Source organism: Peromyscus californicus, unplaced genomic scaffold, assembly GCF_007827085.1.
Source record: "Peromyscus californicus insignis strain IS unplaced genomic scaffold, ASM782708v3 Scaffold_11__1_contigs__length_118956290, whole genome shotgun sequence".
Taxonomy (NCBI): Eukaryota; Metazoa; Chordata; class Mammalia; order Rodentia; family Cricetidae; genus Peromyscus; species Peromyscus californicus.
In genome coordinates, this window is record NW_026294402.1 from 107,864,941 (window position 1) to 107,887,846 (window position 22,906).

At 43.7% G+C, this 22,906-nt stretch overlaps 1 long non-coding RNA gene across 4 annotated transcripts in view; it reads right to left on the reverse strand.

Annotated features, from left to right (window-relative positions):
• LOC128100470 (uncharacterized) overlaps positions 1-22,906 on the reverse strand; it is an 81,063-nt gene that overhangs the window by 20,570 nt on the left and 37,587 nt on the right. For all 4 annotated transcript variants that reach the window (XR_008214808.1, XR_008214812.1, XR_008214807.1 and 1 more), the window contains one exon: positions 13,416-13,567. This is a non-coding gene — a long non-coding RNA (uncharacterized LOC128100470). The remainder of the gene's footprint in view (positions 1-13,415; positions 13,568-22,906) is intronic.

A 22,906-nucleotide genomic window follows, 5' to 3' on the forward strand; every position in this document is an offset into this window, starting at 1 on the left:
TAGGCGATGAATAACAATAGAATGTCTTCCAAATAGAATAGGGTGATGCACGTATTAATTCACAGAGACTGTGGTAGCATATACAGAGCCTGGACAGGTCCAAGACAGATGGGGTCCCGGTATTGAAAGGAAAAAGTGGACATGGGTTCCCATTCCTAACCAAGAAGCTATCTGCAATTGACATCTACTTGCAAAGGAAAAATTCATTTTCTCTAATGGAGTCCCACTGTATATTGAGCACATTTATGAGTAGACCCCATGCCCAGCTGTAGATGGCCAACACAAAATGAACTCAATGGTATTTTTGCATATTTGTTTTTTTCCTCATATTGCTTTGTTTGGGCACTTTTTTTTTGTCTTACTGGTTTTCTGTATATGTATTATGGTTTCCAATTTAGTATTTTTATGGATTTGGTGTGTGTGTGTGTGTGTGTGTGCGTGTGCGTGTGCGTGTGCGTGTGCCTGTGTGTGTGTGTGTCACCCCCAAAATACCTCTTCCTGGAGCCTTCATGCCTGAAGTTCCACTGTGAGTGTGTAGATCTTCTGTTTTTTCTTCTAAAACCTCTTTGCTCAAAAATCTTTCTATCAAGAAACAGCTTCTAGGGGTGGGGACATAAATGGCTCAGAGGTTAAGAGCACTGGCTACTCTTCCACGTGAGCTGGCTTCCATTCCCAGCACCCACATGGCAGCTTGCAATCTTCTGTAACTCCAGTTTCAAATTAGTCAGTCAATGCCCTTTTCTGACCTCCTTAAGTACCGCACGCACGTGGTGCACAGACTTTATACATACGTACACAGAAAGTAATAAAATACTGTTTTAACTTAAAGAAACAGCTTCTGGGGCTGGGAGTGTAACTCAGTTGGCTGAGCACCTGCCTAGCATGCACCAAGCTTGGGATTTGAACCTATACACTGCCATGATGGCACCTGTCTATAATCTCCACTCAGGGAGGTGGAGGCAGAAGAATCAGGAGTGTAAACTCATTCTTGGCTACATAGTAAGCTCAAGGGCAGCCTGGACTACATACACACTCGAAAGAAAAAGAGAAGGGGGTGAGGAAGGAAGGAAAGAAGAAAGAAAGAAAGAAAGAAAGAAAGAAAGAAAGAAAGAAAGAAAGAAAGAAAGAAAAGAAAGAAATAGAGAAAAAGAGAGAAAAAGAAAGAGGTAGGAAGGGAGGCAGGGGGAGAAGGAGGGAGGGAGGGAGGGAGGGAGGGAGGGAGGGAGGGAGGAAGGGAGGGAGGGAGGAAGGCAGGGAGGGAGGGAAGAAAAGAAAGGGCGAGTTTCTAAAAGGCTTTTGTTTTGTTGTCGTGAGGATTCTTTACTCCCTAAAATTAAAACTGAAAAATGAGCAGGTCAACACCTCAGAAATGATTTTTACACTACAAAACAGAGGGGTAGCGTGGCATGGCTGCATGCCCTTTTGGGGCAGGCGCCCAGGAGTGGAATAATAGATGTCAGGAGGATGTGAGGGCAAAAGAGAAAACTTCGCCTTTATTTCCCTGGAGACAGAAGTCAGAAGCCAGAAATGAAAGGTGACAAGCCCAGGTGTAAAATGGCAGATTAGCTTTGTTCTAGGGATCCAGCAGGACTAAGGGACTCACAGAGTGACAGCCTGAAGGCAGGGGCTGGTACTAAATGTCAGCTAGAGTTCTTACTATGTCAACAGCAGACTCTGGGGAGAAACTTGCAGCTGGGACACAGATAAGATCACAAAAAAAGGACTCCAGCAGGCCAGGGCCTCCATGGGCCCTCTCATTTGAAAAACTCAACATTCACTCTGAGGTTGATCAGAAACTCCCCTCCCATTGAACACAGACACTTCCTGGATTAGTTCTTTAGTTCTTCTGGTCTAAAAACGATATTTGCTGATTAAGGCTCCCCCAGTCAGTGCAGTCCCCTGAGACTCTCCACATGAGAAAGGAGCCCTCCCTGGACCAGTGAACTGAAGGTTGGAAATTCAGTACGTACACCCAGCTCTCTCTCTGCACCCCTGGCCCCAAGCTATGGAGACTTCCACATAACACAGCAATTCCAAAGCTTTCCCCCCAGGACTCCAGTTCGTCCAGGTTCAACATCTTCAACATCTTCTCTAAGTCATCCTGCACTGTCCTCTACCTGGATCTTGCAAATACGTGTGTGTAAAACACAGCAGCAGACACACAGTTCCCTCCCAGGACCCAGCTCTGTCCACATTTTCACAACTCTGTCTTAGTGGGGTTTCTCCACCTCCACTCCCTAAGTCCTTCTCTAAACTACATTCAATTGATCTAAGAAATGGAACAAAGGGGCCGAGGAGATGGCTTGGTTGCTAAGATGCCACACAAGCCCAAGGTCCTGGGTCGGGATCCCAAGTACCTATGGAAAAGCAAAATGCAGAGGACAGAGTCTATGACACAAGCCCCAAAGGAAGGACAGGAGAGCAGGCAGCCTCGCTGGGCCAATGAGCTCCAGGCTCAGGGAGAGACCCTGCCTCAAAAACTAAAGTAGAGAGAGATGGAAGGAAACTTAGACATGGACTCTGGCCTTCACAAGCACATGCACATACATATACACGTGTCCACATGCACCCATACACACATATATACAGAGGGAGAGACAGAGAGGCCAGAAGCAGTGGTAGACATCTGAAATCTCATCACTGAGGCAGAGGGAATGCTGAGCGCTTAAGGCAATCTTGGACTATACATAGTAAGTTCCAGACTGGGCTATATTATAAGACCCTGTTTCAAAAAACAAAAAGAGATGAAGAAAAAAAGGAGGAAGAGTAGAGAGAAAAAAGAAAAGAAAAAGGAACAACAAAGAGACCCATGCCCAAATCTACTTTTGCTTCTTTTGACAAAGACAGTATGAGAACCGGTCTATGGCAGGCAAATTAGGCCACTACTTAATGGCCTGGAATTCCAATTAAAGGAAGGAGCCATAACAGACTTTATGAGGCTGCCTAACGGTAGGGAGGAATGTCTGACCCAGAATGGCTACCTTAAGAGAGAAAGCAATTGCCCATTAGATTTGCCGTGGGTGAGAGGAAGCTATAAACTACAGGGAGACTGAGCTCGTTAAAATGGTAATCTTCCCATCCCCACTATGGGGGTGCTCCTGGACACCTCAGAAATGAAATTTGGAGCAATCATGAAGCCAAGCATTTCCTCCCCGCGCCCCAACCTGGTCTAATTCTTGTCACTTTATGCGTTGATGCATATAGGCGGCCCCTGAATCTGGACTCCACTCTTGAGGGTATGCCACGCCCCAGACACCAGCAGGCACGGACTTTCAACTAAGGTTATCAGGTAGGAACATGGAGAAGGAGTCAGAGGCGCCCCAACCTGGTCTAATTCTTGTCACTTTATGCGTTGATGCATATAGGCGGCCCCTGAATCTGGACTCCACTCTTGAGGGTATGCCACGCCCCAGACACCAGCAGGCACGGACTTTCAACTAAGGTTATCAGGTAGGAACATGGAGAAGGAGTCAGAGGCCTGATTCAAACTGGCACCATCTCCTAATTCCTCTGAAACAGCTAGAAATGCCTCAAGAAAACCACACAATGTGTATTTAGGAGGGATGGTGCAAGGTGGGATGGTGGGCAACCGGCTGGTATGGAGATACTAAGGCCCAATTTCAGGCGATACTGAAGGGCCAGCCAAGTTGCGGGGCCTCTGTAGAACCCAGCTGGCTTGTGAGTTGTCATTGAATTACAGGTCAGGTTTTTTTTGTCTGCCAAACTATTGTTCTAACTCTATATCCTACAGTTGGTCTCCTGGGAAGGCATGGGCTCAAGATTATAGAGAATGTATGGGACTGAGCAATAAATATAGACCAAAGAAAGGGTAAAGTTAAATTAATCATACACACACACACACACACACACACACACACACACACACACACACCATAACCCCATTATCAAATTACCATCCAAAGGCTGAATAATGGTAGTCATTCTTGACTTCTTCAAATCCATCATTTATTGACTCATTCAACAAGTGTTCATGGATCCTCTATGCACCAGGCATTGTGCCAAGAGCTAGGGGTATGACAGCACAAAGTTCCATCCACTCCACCCAAGGATCTCATTGATGGTGGTCTTAGATTGAGTTCTCTACAATCAGATTCTGAGATGAAAAAGTGTATGTGGACATTTTACATGGGAGAACTCTCAGGAGATCAACTGTAGGGCAGAGTTCAAACAGCAGATTGGCAGGCAGAAAGCCTACCTGTGACTGACTTACGGCTCACTACTCAGCTGGGTTCTACAGGGGCTCCAAAACTTGGTGGCCCTTCAGTATTGCCTGAAGTTGAGGCTTGATAACTCCACACTAGCCAGCTGCCTGTTGTACATGCACTTGTAAGGAAGAATGTGAGCTTGAGCAAAGCTCTCCCTGTCTCTAAGCACAGGTCCAGGAGAGTCAGAACTGTGAACCACAGGAACCACTTGGAGAAGCGATCTCAGGCCAGTGTGGGACCAATGTCTCTGCTGAAAGGCCCTGCCCAGTCTGATGTAATCACTGCCAATCACTAGACCCCCTCCTCCTCTCTGCCTTCAGTGTGGTCCCACCCATGGTGGCCTTCTGATCTGGTCACTTGATTGTCCTGAAACCCAAAATCACTTGTGGAATAACATTTAATTTCCCAGGCAGAGACTGTGAAAAACTTTCCAAAATTCTTATAATAATTTTCTTCCCTACCTGGGTATGATAGAGCAAGCCTATAATGCCAGCAACTTGGGAAGTGGAAGCAGGAGGATCAGAACTCAAGATGACCCTTGGCTACAGACAGTTGTGGTGTCTGGACTACATGAGATCCTGTTGCTAAAAGTGTTTTAAAGATGTGTGTGTGTGTGTGTGTGTGTGTGTGTGTGTGTGTGTGTGTGTGTGTGTGTGTGTCCAGAAGGCCAGTAGGGCATCAAATACCCTGGAACTGGATTTACAGGCAGTTGTGAGCCATCAAGTGGGTGCCGGAAACTGAACTCGGGTCCTTTGCAACAGCAACAAGTGCTTACTACTGGGCCATCTTTCCAACCCTCCAAACAATTTTCTAAATGTAAATAATAAGAAAAATTCATGAATTTGAAACAGAGTTGGGAGACAGAAGGAGTTGGAGGAGGAGAGGCTGAGTGGAAATAATGGAAATATAGTACTGTGTAGGAAATTCTCAAAAAAAGTAAATAATTTTCCCCTCTTCATTTCTTTGATATTTATATTTTAATATCATTATATTCCAAATCTTCTAGATTTTCACTCTAAAAAATTTGGAAAGCTCAGTGCCCACATTTCTATTCACTAGTTCCTAGCCCACCTTCAGGTAGTGCTACTCTTAATTTCCAGATGCTAACGAGGTGGAGTCCAGAGAAAAATGCTGCTAAAGAATCCCTCAGGGCCCAGTGAGGGTGGAAGTTCTTCAGGTCACGTAAAGTCTCACTGTGTTTGGAAAAAAAAATGAAAAACTGAGTCACCTATGATACACAGTACAAGTTAGTCAAGCCTGTGCCCACAGCAGTGGCATCAGCAGCACCAAGCCTGTGCCCACAGCAGTGGCATCAGTTACACCATGTCATCTGCAGCAGTGGCATCAGCAGCACCAAGCCTGTGCACAGCAGTGGCATCAGCAACATCATGTCATCTGCAGCAGCCTCATTGTATTCAATGTGGCAATTTTGCTTCTGCTTGGATGTGATGCATTAAAATAATTTTAGTTCATTTCCTACTTTGTTATTTTTGTTATTGTTTACTTTAGTCTCCTGGTTGCTATACATGTAACAATATTAAAATAGGGTTTTAAATTTACATATACTTAAGAAAATTACAAAGAATGTGTTTCAATCAACATTAACAGATTGAGACTCTTTCGCCAAAAGATAAAGTTGGGGGCCAGCAAAGTGTCTCAGAGTAGAGGTGCTTGCTGCCAAGCCTGACGACTTGAGTTTGATTTCTGGGGCCCACAGAGAGGAAGGAGAGAATCCTCCCAAAAGTTGTCCTCTGACCTCCACAGTGACACACACAGGCACACATGTACACACACACACACACACACACACACACACACACACACACTAATTAAACAACAATTAAAAAGCTTTTTAAGAGGTAAAGGTGGAGATGCCATAAATGATGAAGATGGAAACATGCATGGGACCATCTTCTCACAGCCTCTGTGACTCTGCTGACCTGGTCAATCCATGCCTCTCACAGGCCTGCTAGCAGATGAAAGGGTCCTTCCAGTGGGGAAGAGGTCTATAGTATTCTAAACTAAGAAATTAGGGGCTGAGAAAACAGTTCAGTCAGTAAAGCCCTTGCCTTGCATGCTTAAGGACCTGAGTTTGAACCCCAGAACCCAAGTTGAAAAGAAAAGGAGAGGAAAGGAAAGGAAAGGAAAGGAGGAGGGCAGGAGAGGAGAGGAGAGGAGAGGAGAGGAGAAGAGAGGAGAGGAGAGGGGAGGGGAGGGGAGGGGAAGGGGGAGGGGAGAGGGGAGGGGGGAGGGGAGGGGGGAGGGGAGAGGGGAGGGGAGGGGAGAGGAGAGGAGAGAGGGGAGGGGAGGGGAGGGGAGGGGGGGAGGGGAGGGGAGGGGAGGGGAGGGGAAGGGAGGGAAGAGGAGAGGAGCGGAGAGAAGAGAAGAGAAGAGAAGAGAAGAGAAGAGAAGAGAGAGAAGAGAAGAGAAGAGAAGAGAAGAGAAGAGAAGAGAAGAGAAGAGAAGAGAAGAGAAGAGAAGAGAAGAGAAGAGAAGAGAGAGAAGAAATAGGCATGGTAGCACACACCTGTAATCCCAGAGCTGGGGAGGTGGACACAGGCAGGTCCCTGGGCATTGACCAGCCAGCCTAGCCTAGTTATCGAGTCCCAGACCAGCAAGAAACCATCTCAAATGTTTTTTAAAAAGTAGTGAACAGTGCCTGGAGAACAATACCCAAGGTTATCCTGACCTGCACAGGCACATGCACACACGTGCACACACAAGCAGAAAGCAGGCAGCTCTGTTGCTTTCCACTTCAAAATCTAATGTTGGGAAAAAAATAGGACATCCAGAATTCGATGTCTTTCTTTGCTTCTGAAAAATGAAGTCCATTCGACAGAGCTCAGGGATGGATTTTGACCACAGCCTATTTCTGAGGAGAACCATGAGTCTGCACTAACTTGGGGTGAAAGGAGAATTAGTCCCAATGTTAATGCACACATTGCATTATGGTTTTTGTCTTTGTAAAAATGTACCTGACAGGTAACATTGTATGAGTTCATCATGTACTATACGATGTTCAGATGTGTGAAATGCCAATCTAGCTAATTAACAAAGGTGACCACAGTTACTTGTGATTTATTCTTTTCTTGAAAAGCATAAAGAGAGTGGGGTTCTTAACTGTCCCACAAAAGACAGTAGACAAGACCTGTGAGGGATACAGAGGCAGAACTCAGGTCCTTCAAGGTCAAGACCATCTACACCATGGGTGGAGTAGGGCAAACATGCAACCAGCACACAGAACAATCACAGAACTTGTCTCTGCTCAGACTCAGGGTGCAAAGCCTCCATCAGGCAGTCAAGCTGCAGAAACTGGGGTTTCCACAGTGGACAGGGATAGGTTTTCACTACCTATGTTAGTGAGAATCCCCAAACAGAGTTGTGTTTTAAAACTATGCACGAGGGATGACTTGGTGAATAAAACACCCACTGGCAAGCCAAGCGACTGGAGTTCAGACCCCCAGAACCCATGTAAATGCCAGGTGGGAATAGCTGCCCACTATAAACCCGGCACTTGGGAGCTAGAGGCAGGGGATCCCAGTAATGCTCTGGACTAGACTAGGCTGGCTGTAATGGTGAGCTCTAGGTTCAGTTAAGAGACTGACCCTGACTCAATGCGTACAGTGGAGAGCCATGAAGGAAGACTCCAAACATTGGCATGAAGCCTCCACACATACCCCTGAGAAAAGAAAGGAGGGAGGGAAGGTGGGAGGGTATTCCACTGTCTACCAATGATATCAGAATGTAGAAATGTTCATATGTCCAGCTTATAAACTGAATATTGCAGCCTATTGAACAGGCCTTTCCCTCTTCAGAAAGTCTAGTGTGGCACAAGGTCTCTACAACCAAATTCTTGGATCCAAATTCATTCTCTGTATCTGACAAAAACTATAAAGTTATTTAAAACATTGTGTGTACATGTTTATGTATGTGCATGAGTGTGTGGATGCATGTAGTGGCCAGAAGTTGATGTCTGCTGACTTTCTCATGAATTCTCCACAGGTTCTCTCATTGGATGGGAGCTCAATGATTTGGCTAAACTGGATAGTCAGGGATTCCCCAAAGATCTCCATGTGCTCCCTCTTCAGTACGGGGACTATAGGCACATGCCATCACACACAACTTTTATTAAGTAGGTATTGAGGATCTAAACTCAGACAAGTACTTTATTGACTAAGCCTTCTACCCAGCCCTTAATTAAATCTTTGAGAAAATATTGAGGAGGCTAGAGAATGACTTAGCAGTTAAGAGCATTGGTTACTCTTCCAGATGACTGTTGTTCATATCCCAGCATCCACATGATGATTCACAACCTTCCGTGACTCCAGTTCCAGGGAAACCAACACCATTTTCTGGCCTCTGTGGGCACCAGGCACACATGGTGCACAGACATACATGCAGGGAAACACCAGTAAACACCAACATGATCACCATCATCATCATCATCATCATCAAATGATTTACTTAAATGTATATGGCTCAGTTTTCCCCTTAGGTATTTTTGAAAACAAAGCAAAGACAACCTAACAAGCTACTTCTACACCAAGCCCTCAGGATTCTCCCAGTAATACTCAGGTTCAGTGGGGATCTGTTTTGACGAAAGAATATATAATAGATGTGAAAAACAAAAAACATCATAAGCTTAAGTATTATGAATATGTCTATGAAACTCCCTGGTTTGCCCAGGATGGCCCTGGTTCTACCTACTAAATCTCAGTGAATGTCTAAGCATTGCCCCAGACTCCATGTTCACTCCCAAAGTATTTCTCTGTTTGGTTGGTAAATTATACTGTCACCTTAATTATAACAGATAAATAGAGACACATTGTATGTCAAAGACAATAATTCATAAGAAAAAAATCTCAAAAGAAAAATTACTCAGCAACATAACCTCAAAATGTATGAAATCAAAACAATTACAAGGAGAACTAGATAAAGCCAGTCAAGTGGAACATCTTTATATGCCTCGCTTGGCAAATTATAGATGATGAAACAAAAAAAAGCAAAAATAAAGAAGTTTTAATTGACACAAGTGAAATACTTGAATGTACATATGATATATATTTGGTATATATATGGTATATATTTGGTATATATTATATATATGGTATATATTTGGTATGTGTATATATGTATGTAAGTGTGTGTGTGTGTATATATATATATAAATATATATATATATATAACAAATAATTAAAAGTTAGATATCGACTTGAAACATGCATGGAATACTTAGTAAAATTAACCATGATGATAAGCCTTATACTTATCCATTATTATAAAAATATAATCATTTTCTTATAAAGCAAGGCTTACCAATAAATAAGGAAGGATGAACCAAAGTCAGAAAGAAAAACCTTCTGGAAATTGGAAAACATACTAGTAAATAACACTGCTGATAAAAGAATTCTATAAAATATTTAGACATGATTGATGGAAAATCACCTATCCATATTAGTAGTTTATGAATAAAGTAGTAGGGGTAAATTGCTAGCTGTGAATGTATCTACAGTCAAGCGGCTTCCCTCACACCTTCATTGCACATACATGTAATTCCATCTCGCATTATAAAGGCCTTGCACACTGCATGAAAAGGTTCTAACTGCTCTGTGCCCTCCTGTGATGGATAGTTCTAATTGTCAACTTGACACAGCTGGGCAGTGACTCAGCAAGGGACTGTCTCGATCCCTTTGGCCTGTGGGTATGTCATGGTGGGGGTGTTGTCTCGACTGCTTTGACTGATGTGAGAAGACTCAGCCTGGCTGCACCATGACTGGGTTTGGCTTCTGAACTGTGTAAGAAATGCAGAAGCAGGCACGCATTCATTCCTCTCTCCGCTCTTGACTGTGGATGTGAAGCTGTGACCAGCTGCTTCAAGGCCCTGCCTTGGCTTCCCCACGCTGATGGAATGGAACCTGGAATTCTGAGTCAAAGTCTAACTCCCCTAAGCCACCTTTGTCAGGATATTCTATTACAATAACAAACAAAACCAAGACACTTCCTCACTACAATATAAAAAACTTGAACTTAAACATTGTCTTTTCATGTTTGTTTCCCAATATACAACAAAATTCCCAACACATAACCCACTCAGAATGGCTAACTGAACAATAACATTCTAAAGAAAAAGAAATACTCTGAAAGACAAAATATCTGCCACATAATGCAAGCTAATATATGCATTATCAACATTCAAGCCAAGCTTGGTGGTGCAAGCCTTTATTCCCAGCACTCAGGAGGCAGAGGTATGCAGATCTCTGTGAGTCAAGGCCAGCCTGGTCTACAGAGTGAGTTCAAGGAGATCCAGGGCTACACAGAGAAACCCTGTCTCAAAAAAAAAAAAAAACCGAGGGGTGGATATTGTTAACATTCAATGTACCAGAACACTCAACACTCAATGCACCTGATAGAACCAGCCTCAGGGTATAAGCAGAAAGTAACTCTCCACCCTTGTCTCCTTTCAAAGCTGTGCAGTGGGAAGATGGTCCCCTGTCATGAGAAAGGTGGAGTGCCAAGTTGATGGCTCATTCTCAGCAAAACAATGCCTTCTTGTGCCAAAACATGGTATCACATGCCTGTAATCACAGCATTTGGGAGGCTGAGGCAGGATAGATTAACTCAAAGCCAGCCTGGCTACATAGTGAGACCATGTCAAAAAAAAAAGTCTCCTTTAAGATGCTATTGTGAATCTCAAGGATGCTCCTCCATAGTATACTTGATCTCACTGGTAAGGGAAGTGCCATCTACAAGTAACCAGCAGATTATTTCAGAAAGCTTAAGATCTGCTCTTCAATAAGAAGAAAATGCTGCTTCGAGGAGGACATGAGCCTCTCTGCTCATAGTCAGCATAAGGATTTCCGTAGATCATCTGGAAGATTACCCCAAAATGATGGTGGTGTGCGGAGAAGAAAGGGCTCATTTAAGCAGGGCGGAGGAGACAGACACAAGACAGAAACAATAGGTAACATACAACCCAGCTCCAAAGCAACTTCTAACAATGAGGAAAACAGGAGAGGAGATTTATGGCTGAATTTGGGGTGACAGGAAACAAAATGGGTTTGAAGAAGTGAGCTCACAGCAGCCCTAAAGATACGAGTCTGAACAACAGATGTTCCGCTGCAGAATAAAGAAAGAAAAAATGGGACTTTCCTGGATCCTTAACACACAGCTGCAGCCATTGGGAGAAAGAAGACCCCGCCACCCCCCGGATCTTCATGTGGGCTGCAAACACAATAATTAATGGGTACAATCACAGTTCCTAGGGAGCACTCAGGCTCCAGTCTCTGTAAGCCAACAAATTTCTGTGTGATCAGGGTGAGCCTTCCAGAGCTTTGCATAAAGCAAAGGATTCCTAACTCAATTTTTTTTCCATTTCTGATTGATGTTTTTGTGTCCATCAATGCTACAAGGAGCTAGCTGTTTGTATTCAGTGAGAAAATAGTTCTCTACACGTCTGTGTTCCCAAGGCAAGTAAAGCGTCTTAATAAACTTAACTGGGCTGTTGTAGTTGGGGTGAGATGTGTTTCCCAAGAGAGGCTCAAGTCCCCAGTGGATACCATTTCCCAGCACTGATGGAGTCACCAGGACTCTCACCTAATCAATGGGCTAATCCATTGATGGACTTATAATTTATGGCATTATTTATAGAGAGGACACAGAAACTGGGAGGTGAGTTTTGATTGGAGGAAGTGGAGCACATGGGGTATGTCCTCAGTCCCTTGTCATCTCTATGTTTCCTGGCCACCAAGAGTGAAGTAGCCACTGTGCCAACCACATTTGGTCTGCCAAGATGTTCTGCCTCACCAGACCCCTAGCAATGGATTCAGCCATCCATGGACTGAGATCCTGAGCCAAATAAGTTGTGATGGCTAATATTATCAACTTGACAAGATCTAGAATCGCCTAGGAGACATGCCTCTGGGCATGTCTGAAAGGGACTATTCAGTTTAGTGTCACTGAAGTAAGACGACCCACCCTGGATGTAGGTGGCACTGTTCCATAAGCTGAGGTCCTGAACCACATAAAAAAAAGAGAAATAAACTACACAGCAGAAGTCATTATGCTCTGCTTCCTGACTGCAGATGCTATGTGACCAGCTGCTTCCAGTTCCTGCCACCAGGACGTCCCTACCAGGGTGGACTATACCTTTAAATGGTGTGTGTGGAGGGGTGGGGGACCTTCTTCCCTTAAGATGTTTTCGTCAGGGTATTTTATTACAACAGAAAAAGTAACTAAGACATAAGCCTTTTGTCCCTTGGGGTTTTTTGTTTGTTTGTTTTTTGTTTTGTTTTGTTTTCCCAGGCATTTTGTCACAGTTTGAAAACACTAACAACAGGATCTCTCATCAGCGTCACCTAAGCTCGCAAGAGTCTGAGAATCCCGGCATTGTTTTGTTTGGGTTTGGCTTGGTTTCCGAGTCAGGGTCTCATGATATAGTCCAAGTTGGCATCAAACTCACTCTGAAGTCCAGAATGAACTTGTAATCTTCCTGTCTCAGTCTCCCAAACAGCTATGAATCCAGGCCTGTGCCATTGAACCTAGCAGAGCAGTTTCTTTATTCAGGGACATAATAGATGTGCTTGCAAAGTTGTTTCTAGAAAGAGCAGCCTGGACATATGTATTTCCAGCAAGAAAATGGGGAAATGACCCTGAAAGTGTATGTTCACTGACCAAAACAAGCCCACAGCTCAGTCAGGTATAGTGGGAATGGAAAAGTTCATATTTTTTTACATCTATTTATTTATCAGGATGGGGATACATACATAAAGATCAGAAGAAAATGTGCAGGAATTGGTTTTCTCTTTCCACCACATGGCTCTCAAGGACTGACTGAAATCTTAGACTCAACAGCAAGAGTCCCTGCCCACTGAGCCATCCTCCTGGTCACAGATGTTCCTTTTTGCTGTGAGTCACTTTCAAGAGTCCTATATAATAAAGTATACATTGAATTATAGTTTATAATTGCCATGTGAGGTCATAAAAGTTGCCAGCACAATGCGATGTCTTTTCCAGCCTTAAACCAAATATGGTCTCTTAAACCTAATTGGTCTCTCAACCAGTTCTCCTAGGCTCATTTCAGATCCACTCATCAAAATGCCCTTGCTATCACATCCCAGAATGACTGCTCAAGCTTCTGAGCTACCTGATGTACAGACTGTGACATCTTCACAGATGATTTCTGCATCCTACCTTATTTCAATGTCTTTTTCCCAGTGTTAGTGCACAGCAAACTCCTGGAGAGCAAGGTGATATCTTACAGCTGAGAAAGTCATCCGACAAGCCAAAGCAGCATAGAGAGTCCAGGCAGGTCCAATTCCTTGCGAGCACCCTGCTCACACTGCCTGTAGGCAACAAGAGGTTGTTGGCCCAAGTTTCAATCAAGTACATTATACATAGAGCAAAGTCACTAAGACTGGAGAGGTTGCAGTTTCCTTGAGGGGGCATTTAACCTCAACCCCCAGAACCACTGTACAGTTCCTTTGCTTCTAGACCAAGAACTTCCTGTGAGGTCTTTGGGTCAGCTCAAGTTTGACCTGATTAAGGGTTTCCTCAAAGCCAGCCCTGAGAAGGTGGTTTATGTCCAAGTGATTTATGGAGGGAGTGCCTCGCCTGTAAAGGGATAGGACAAGAAGGCTCATGAGGAGCAGAAATCATGCAATATGAAACTCTCCAGAGAAGTCTAGCCTCGACCCACTCTTATAGATAGTTCTTGGGGCATAACGGCACTGTGGGTCTGTCTGGCTCTAAAGCCAAAGAGCACAGCTTTATAAACCTCCTCCCATCGGGCATCAGCGAGTCAGAGGTTGCTATGTGCTGCTCCAGCACAAGAGGCAGGGGCTCCTGTCATCTATCAACAGTCAGGAGAAAGTGGTTCCGGTGACCCAGCCATGAGCCACAGCACACCATGGCTGGACATACAAATCGCACTAATAAATGAGGCCAAGGGACTCTAAAGAGAACATCAACACCATCACCATTTGCTACCTTCCTCCAACCAGACTGCACCTAGGGATGGCCTTGACATTAATCTTTCAGGGAAATTCAGGGAAACTCTGGATGAATTTTGCCTTTTCAGCAACCATAAAGGATTATCTTGCATCAAAGGGCCGTGCTGAGAGATGATGTTTTGAGAGAATGCCTTGAATTGATACCTCAGAGGGCTTCTTACGAAGGCATGATTTATACATCACAAGACAAAGGGGATTTATATAAAGAAAATGGATTCCTTTTCTGAACTGTTTTGAGAAAGACAGATGGCTTCCTGTAAACTGCAGTTCCATGTCTGTGAGCTGAGTGTTACCAGAAAATTACTAAGGTAATGCTGCCCCTGGGACCCACTACACCATCCTCACCACCACCCACGCTGCGTGTGGGGGCACATGGATGAGGGTGTGAAAGAGGCCACAGAAACTGTTACCTAATCAGACTGATGCCTACCACTAACAGCCCTCCTGGGGGAAACTCATATTATCCAAACTACACAGTTAATAGCCAAAAAGGACATTTTTAGATCATTAAATGGTACAGTAATTCCTGCTCCTCCGGCTACTGCTGTTGGCACATTTGCAGGCCCTATGCTTCCTATAAAAAAACGGCTTTTACATTTTCTTCAGTGGTATAGCCCCACTAAGCTGCCTGCGCCCCTGTAAATAAGCCCTTGCCCAGGTTCTTCTATGCAAACCTGATAAACTCATCTGGAAGCTGGTAGGATTGCTCAGTAGGTAAAGACACTTGCCACCAAACCCAAAGACCTGAGTCCTCAGAAACTACATGGTGGAAGAAAAAACTGATTCCTGCAAGTTGTCCTCTGACCTCCACATGCACACCAATGCAAAAACACATATAAGTGCACAGAGAGAGAGAGAGAGAGAGAGAGAGAGAGAGAGAGAGAGAGAGAGAACAAAAAATAAATTAATAAAACATAACAAATCAACTGAACTCATTGGGTCCTTTAAAAAGCATGAAAGGGGGACTAATTGGGAGAAGAGGAGATAGCAGTACTAGGAAAGGAACACAGCGGGGACTAGGGAGTGAATATGATCAAAACGCATTTTTTCACGTATGGATGTCATAATGAAACCCATTGTCATATGTAATTGATACGTGCCAATAAAAACTAATTTTAAAAAATCAAAAATCTCATTATGTAGGTTATTCTCCAGATTTTAAACACCTTAACTGACTCCCACTTAATCTTTGTGCTACTTTTCACATATACGTCTGATGGAGAAAATTCAAGAGTATAAGAGTTGTAGAAATGGGGATAAGGTTAAGACTTATCACTGCTTATCGGGCTTCCAAGTCCTTGGGAACAAGGTGACTGGAAATTATCAAAGAGGAGATAAATGGAGTCATATTGTGAGTGGGGAAAAAATATCCCTGAGAAATAAAAAGCAACAGCCCCAGGGAAACCTGGGAAACCAAAAGGTCTTTGAAGCACCAAGCTATAGAATCAGCATTCAGAATGAATGGTGGCAGGTCAGCTCCAGAGCAGGCTCAGTGGCATTTAACTCTTAAGTGACCCTTTCCTAGTGTAGTGGTGGCAAGCTTAGGGAGGGACTCTCATGGGTGTTTAGATTCCTGGTACCCACAGAAATGCTTGGTAGGTGTGGTGGCCCCCCTTTAATCCTAGAGCACAGGAGGCAGAGGTGAGGGGTTCCTTCTGGAGCAGGTTGGCTGGCTAGAGGAGCTGAACCAGCAGCTCTGGGATCCTGCCTCAGGATATAAGATAAAGAAGGGTGGAGGAAGACATCTCCCTTGTCATCCCCCCTCCCATCTCTCCCTGCCTCCCTTCCTCCCCCTCCGAGAGAGAGAGAGAGAGAGAGAGAGAGAGAGAGAGAGAGAGAGAGAGAGAGAAGCAAACAAATATAATTTAATTTTTCTCTAAATCAGTTCTGTGTCACTTGTGTGTTTCACAATATTTGGGTCATGGTGACCACTCATTAATCACTACTGAGACCACAGTTTAGTGACCCCTTTTCTGAATGCCTCCTATAGGTTACTCACCCAGATCCAACCATCTAGTGCCAGATTTTTTTTCTTTCAAAGTTATGGGAGAAGCTGAAGACCCTTGAATTAGGAAAGGACAGTAAGTTCTAACCCTCCTCACTGTGGGGAAATACATCTGAGAAGAACAACTTGGAGGAGGACTCACCGCTCATGGTTTCAGAGGGTCCATGGTCACTTGGACCCATCATTCGGGGTTTGTGGCAAGGCAAGACCTCGTGCCACTGAAATGTCACCTCATGGTGGCCTAGAGGCAGAGAACCAAAGGCAGGCCACTACACCACCACCCTGTCAAGGGCGAACCCCAGGACCTAACTTCCTTCCACCAGGCACCGCCTCCTAGTGTCATCACCGTCCAACAGCACCGTCAGGGGACAAAACTTCCAGCACATAAACTACAGGGGGACAATTTTTTCCCGTTGGTGCCCTTAACATTTATCACTGCTTGAACATATCCAATAATAAGGAACTCTCTCGTTGATGTGATTGCAAACCACTGGACAGAACTCAAGCTCAAGACTGGAAATTTAAGAAACAATTTGATGGTGATGGTGGTGGTGGAGGTGGTGGTAATGAGACTCAATAACAAACTAACAACCAAGTAGGCAAAAGACTTTTACCCTGAGAACTAAGAGACATTACTAACAATAATTAAAGAAAACATGAGTAGGAAAAACATTTCATGTATATGGATAAAAAACTTCATATTTTTATCATGTTGATAATGCCTAAAGCAGTTTATAAATTCAACACAACACCATCAATAAAATATGTTTAGTTTTGTTTTGCTTTGGGGAGTTTGGGGTTTGTTGTTGTTGTTGTTTTGTTTGTTTTGTTTTGTTTTGTTTTTTGAGATAGTGACTTAGTCTGCATCTCAGGATGATTTGGAACTCACTACGTAGCCAAAGATGGTCTCAAAACTCATAGCAATTCTTCTGCCTCAACCCCACAAGTGCTGAGTTACAGATATGAACCATCATGCCCACCCAGCTCCAATCACATCTTTTGTAAAAGCAAACAAAACCTCATCCCAAAACTCACATGGATTCTCAAGGGAACCTGAACAGGCAAAAATAAACTTGCAAAAGACTGTAGCTAGAGGTCTCAAGCTCCTTTCAAAACTTACCACAAGTCTACAATAACCAAAAGAGCCACATTTGGTCTATAGAAGATGCTTGAACCAATGCAGTAGGAGAGGGTTCAAAAACAAAACCCTACGTATTGGGAACAAATGGTGTTCGTTTTTGCAGTGCTAGGAATTGAACCCAAGGCCTGTGTGTGTGAAGCAATCAATCACTGTCCTGGTGAAGCCCATCTCCAGCCCCTGATCAAATGGTTTTTGACAAAAGTACTAAGGTAGCCAAAGGCTGAAATCAGACTTTTCCCTTACAATACACACAAAACTGACTCAAAATGAATCAAAGACCTAAGCACAAGAGTTAAAAGTGTGGCATTCTTATAGCAAAGGAAAGGGGGGAATCTCCACAACATTAGACTTGGCAGTGGTTTCTTGGGTGGGACAAAAGGAACAGGCAATGAGAGCGAAAATTAGTTTGCAATTCATCAAAACTAAAGCTTTCTGTATCCAAGGACATTGTCAACAGAATGCGAACAGCACACAGAACCAAGAGGGTTATTTGCAAGCCATGTAGTTGACAGAAAGTTAATGTCCAAATTACATAGTGAATGTTCACAGTTCAGCAGCAAAAACACAACAGCCTGTTCTTATGTTTTTGAAACAGAGACTCACGTATCTCAGGCTGGCCTCAAACTAGTTATATAGCCAAAGATGACTTTATTATCCTTCTTCTTACCCTCCAGTCTCCACCACCCAAGTGCTAGGATTCCAAGCACGTGACCATATACAGTTTATGCAGTGCTGGTGATCAAGCATGGGCTTCGTTCAGGCTTGGCAAGCACTCTACAACTGAGCTCCATCCTCGGCCCCAACACCACAATTCTTAAGGGAGCCAAAGATGTGAACAGACACTTCCTGTAAAGGAGTTATGAATACACAAGTGAGAACAAAGGTCCATCACTAGTCATTAGGAAATCCAAGCCAAAGCCCGTTGAGATATCACTTCACAGCCACTTGGATATTAAATAAGGAGAGAGAGAGAGAGAGAGAGAGAGAGACAGAGACAGAGAGAGAGACAGAGAGAGACAGAGACAGAGACAGAGAGAGAATAGCAAATGGTGACCAGGATGTAGAAAAATCGAAACCCTTGAATGTCACTGCCAGGAAAGAAAATGTTGTAGCCACTACAGAAAAACACAGAATTACCATGTGATACATTGCTACATAAAATTATCTGTGAAAGGTAAAAATTAAAGTGCAGAAATATAGAATATTATGCATAGAATTACCATATGACCTAACAATTCTACTTCTGGATAAACACTCAGAATGAAAAGCAAACTCTTCAATAGATATCTGTAGAGCAGGGTTTGTAGCACCATTATTCATGGTGGGAGAAGTGGGAAGACCCTAAATGCCCATCCACAGATAAATAGGTCAGCAGAGGATAGCATATAAATGCAACACTGTGTTATTGTATGTGGAATATTCCTTTACACTATGTGAATATGTGTCACTGTGATTGGGTTAATAAAGAAGCTGACTAGCCAATAGCTGGACAGAATAAGGTTAGGTGGGAAAACCAGACTAAGGACACTGGGAAGAAGAAGGGCAGAGTAAGAGAATTTGTCAGCCAGACATGGAAAGGAAACAGAAGGTGCAAGATGAAGGAGAGGTAACTCCATGTGGCAGAATGTAGATTAATAGAAATGGGTTAATTTAAGTTATGAGTTAGTTAGTAATAAGCCTGAACTATTGACCAATCATTTACAATTAATATGAAGTCTTCATGTCGGTTCTTTAGGAAATGGCGGGTGGGAAAGAAAAGTCCACAGCATTATCCAGGAAGGAAATCAGGGCCAAGCCCTTGCCTGGCCTGTGTAAGACCTGGGTTTGATTACCCAAACCACACAAAACAAGAAGTTCTAACAAATGCTGCAGCACAGATGAAAATCACTATACTAATTGAAATAAGTCAGACACAAAAACATATGTATTGAATGATTCCATTTACACAGATACCTAGAAAAGCCAAAGTCATAAGAGACAAGGTAGAGCACAGTGGTTGCTAAAGGCTAGGGAATAGGAAGAGAGAGCTCCTTAATAAGTGGACTTTCAATTTGAAATGACAAAAAAAATTTTAAAAAGTTCTAGAAATGAATAGTATTGGTGGCCACACAATATAGGTGCATTTAATCCCAGAAGACACCATTAAAATAGTAAATGTTATGTTGTTGCTATTTTAACAAATAAAAAATTGGGCTAGAAAGATGGCTCAGTGAATAAATCATTTGCCTTTCAAGTGTGAGGGCTGGAGTTCAGATCTCCAGAACCAACTTAAAAAGCCAGGCATAGCCCAGTGGTGGTGGTGGTGGCACACGCCTTTAATCCCAGCACACTCGGGAGGGAGAGGAAGGTGGATCTCTGAGTTTGACGCCAGCCTGGTCTACCTAGTGAGTTCTAGGACAGCCAGAGCTACACAGAGAAACCCTGTCTCAAAAAACCAAAGGGAGAAAAAGAGCCAGGCATGATGGCATGCACCTATAATCCTAGCCATGGTGACACAGGAGATGCAGACAGGTGGGTCCTTGGGTTCCCCGGCAGCCAGCCTAGCTGGTGAAATTCCAGGCCAATGGAGGCTCTGTCTCAAAAAATAGAACTTACTTGAAGAATACCAACAAAGCTGTCTTCTGATCTATAGACACACATGCACTCACACATGTGTGTGTATGTGTGTTTATGTGTAATAAAGTGTGACCTGCAGAACTGCACTGGAGTCCTGTTGAGTCCCCATCCCGAGGCTGAAAGCATCATAAGCTGAGCACACTCCCTGAGAGTCTGTAGCAACCAATCACATTAAACATTCATCATAGACCATTGCTTAGCAACCAATCACATTAAACACTCATCATAGACCATTGCTATTCCCAAAGATCATGTCTCAGTGTACTCTCTCCATTCTGTTTTTCTATTTTCTCTTTCTACTAAATGTGTATGTGTGTGGTATATGGACATGCATGGGAGAGTATACACACCTGTGTATACACTTGAGAAATCCAGAGGAGACCGGGTATCCTGTTCTACCACTCTGTGCCTTATCCCCTTCAGACGGCTATCACTCAGCCTGGAGCTGGGCTGGTGGCTCAAGCCCCAGAGATCCTCGTGTCTCCAGCCCCACAGCACAGGTGTTACAGGCCACACGCAGTTTCTTACACAGTGCTGAGATCCCAGCTCAGTCCTGATGCTTACATAGCAAGCACTCTTACCCACCCAGCCATCTCCCCAGCCCCTCCATTCTGCCTAATAACAGCAGCAAAGAATAACTGGCTCCCATCTTACCCATTTACAGCTTTCTTTCCTATTTACATATCAAAATGCAATAACATTCTTCTAAAATTACTTTTGAAAACCATCAATAACTGCTTGTTTCAACAATGTAGTCTGACTGTAAATGCACCATCAGAGGTCTCTACCAGGATCTTTCTGTGGGTTTCTTTGTGGACCTGCAGTACCTTTGAGCATTTCACCACAAAAAGGAACAACAGATACATCATCAAACCATCACAGGAACAACGTGAAAGGCCAAAGATGGCTCAGTGGTTAAGAGCATGGCTGCTGTCCCATAGCACCCTGGTTTGGTTCCCAGCATCCATATGAAGGCTCACAACTACTCTAACTCCAGTTCCAGTGTTTCAGGTGGCTTCTTCTGATTTCTGCAGACACTAGGCATGCACATGATACACAGACATACATGCAAGCAAAACACTCACACATACAAATTAAATGTCAAAAGGTTTTAAGACATAGGTATCAGCGCTAGGGAGATGGCTCTGTGGACAAAGTGCTTTGTGCACAAGCATAAGGACCTGAGTTTGAATCCCCAGAACCTATGTTAGAGTTGGGCATGATGACATGCACGTGTAACTCCAGCCCTGGGAAGGTGAAGACAGGTGGACATTGGGGATTCACTGACCAGCCAGCTAGCTGAAACAGTCACCTCACTCCAAATTCAGTGAGAGACACTAAATAAGGTGGAGAGCAATGAGGAAGTCACCTGACCCTGACCTCTGGCTTCCATAGCATGTGTATACACAGACAAGTCCACTCTAAACACATGCACACACATAGGATCTTCATCTGAGTTCCTACAGGCATGAAGACATCCATTCGGGGTTAAAACAAAAATATATACTTCCTCTTGAATTTATGAAAATCTCCATCATTTCTTCTTGTGGTGGTGGATCTGGGGTGTGTGGGAGGGTAGTGTTTATTTTTATAGGTTTCAGATCATCATCACCCTATCCGAAACAGAATGCCCACCTTCACACATGCTCACAGGAATTGTAGAAAAATCCAGCTTAACTAAAAAGTAACTTTTAAAAAAGGAAATCCCATCCCAACCAGATGTTAGATACTTTTCTAAAATGTTACATTCAGTTCATCTTGGTTTTCACATCATCTTTCCCTAGGGTATCACCAAAAATTCAAATGTATTAAATTCATTTTTTTCCTTCATACACTAATTCTATAATTCCGTTGGTGAGATGCTGCGGGGTGTTCTGCGCGCATCTTTGTTTACAAACCTGAGCTGCTCTTTGCTCTTGATTCTATTACCTTCCATATGATTATAGATTTCTTTTCTCCTGATATTTGCTCCATTATTTTACAAGGAAATTAAAATCTCTTCCAAGAGACATTCGTTTTCAGTTTTCAGTATCTTTCTCATTTTTCAAAACTGTCACTGTGTCTGCGTGATCCCACCCCGTGCTGTCCTCTTCTCTTCCATATCTGCAGCCTCCGTGACTGCAGGGGTCGGTGAGCTACACCCAGAAAACAATGAAACCACTCACAAACCTGAAGCCACTCCTTTTCCGTACGGGAGAAAACTCTGAGGACAGTGTTTTGCCGTTTTCTGCGTTAATCATTTTGGTTTATTGTTTTCGGTCTCATCTTAGGAGAAGGGGCATTTAAAAAATTGCTCAAATTGTGTTTTTTCATCTTTCTTCACATTTGGAAAAACAGGATGAAGCTCAATGGTGGGGCATCGTAACACACTCATCCTTCTGTTTTAGTGATTGCTTCTCAATGATTTTCCCCTGAGGAAAAAGATACAGAGAACTTCCTGGGCCTCTGTTCTCATGGGCTTTGGGTTTGACAGACAAGAGGGTTGGAGTGTCTCGTGTAGCACTTTCCAGCTCAGTGTGGTTCTAGTGTGAAGTGTCCCCCACGGGTTCATGTGTTTGAACACTTGGTCCCCAGCCAGTGGCACTGGTTTTGGAAGGTTGTGGGAACTTTAGGAAGGGAGCCTCACTAGAGGGTAAGTAGGGGTAGGTCCTAAGCTCTCCATCCCAGCCCCACTCCCTGTCTGCTCTCTCGTTTCCTGACTGTGGATACAGTGTGACTGACATCCTCATGCTCTGCCCAACCATGATGGACAGCGCCCTAAAACTGAGCTGAAATAAGTCCCTCCCCCTCCCTTAAGCTGTTTCTTGTCACCATAACTAGAGAGGTAACTGACACACTAGGTGGGTTCTAGAAAGATGTCAGAACTCTCAATTTCCTCAGTCACACCTGTAAACACAGCACCATCACCCCT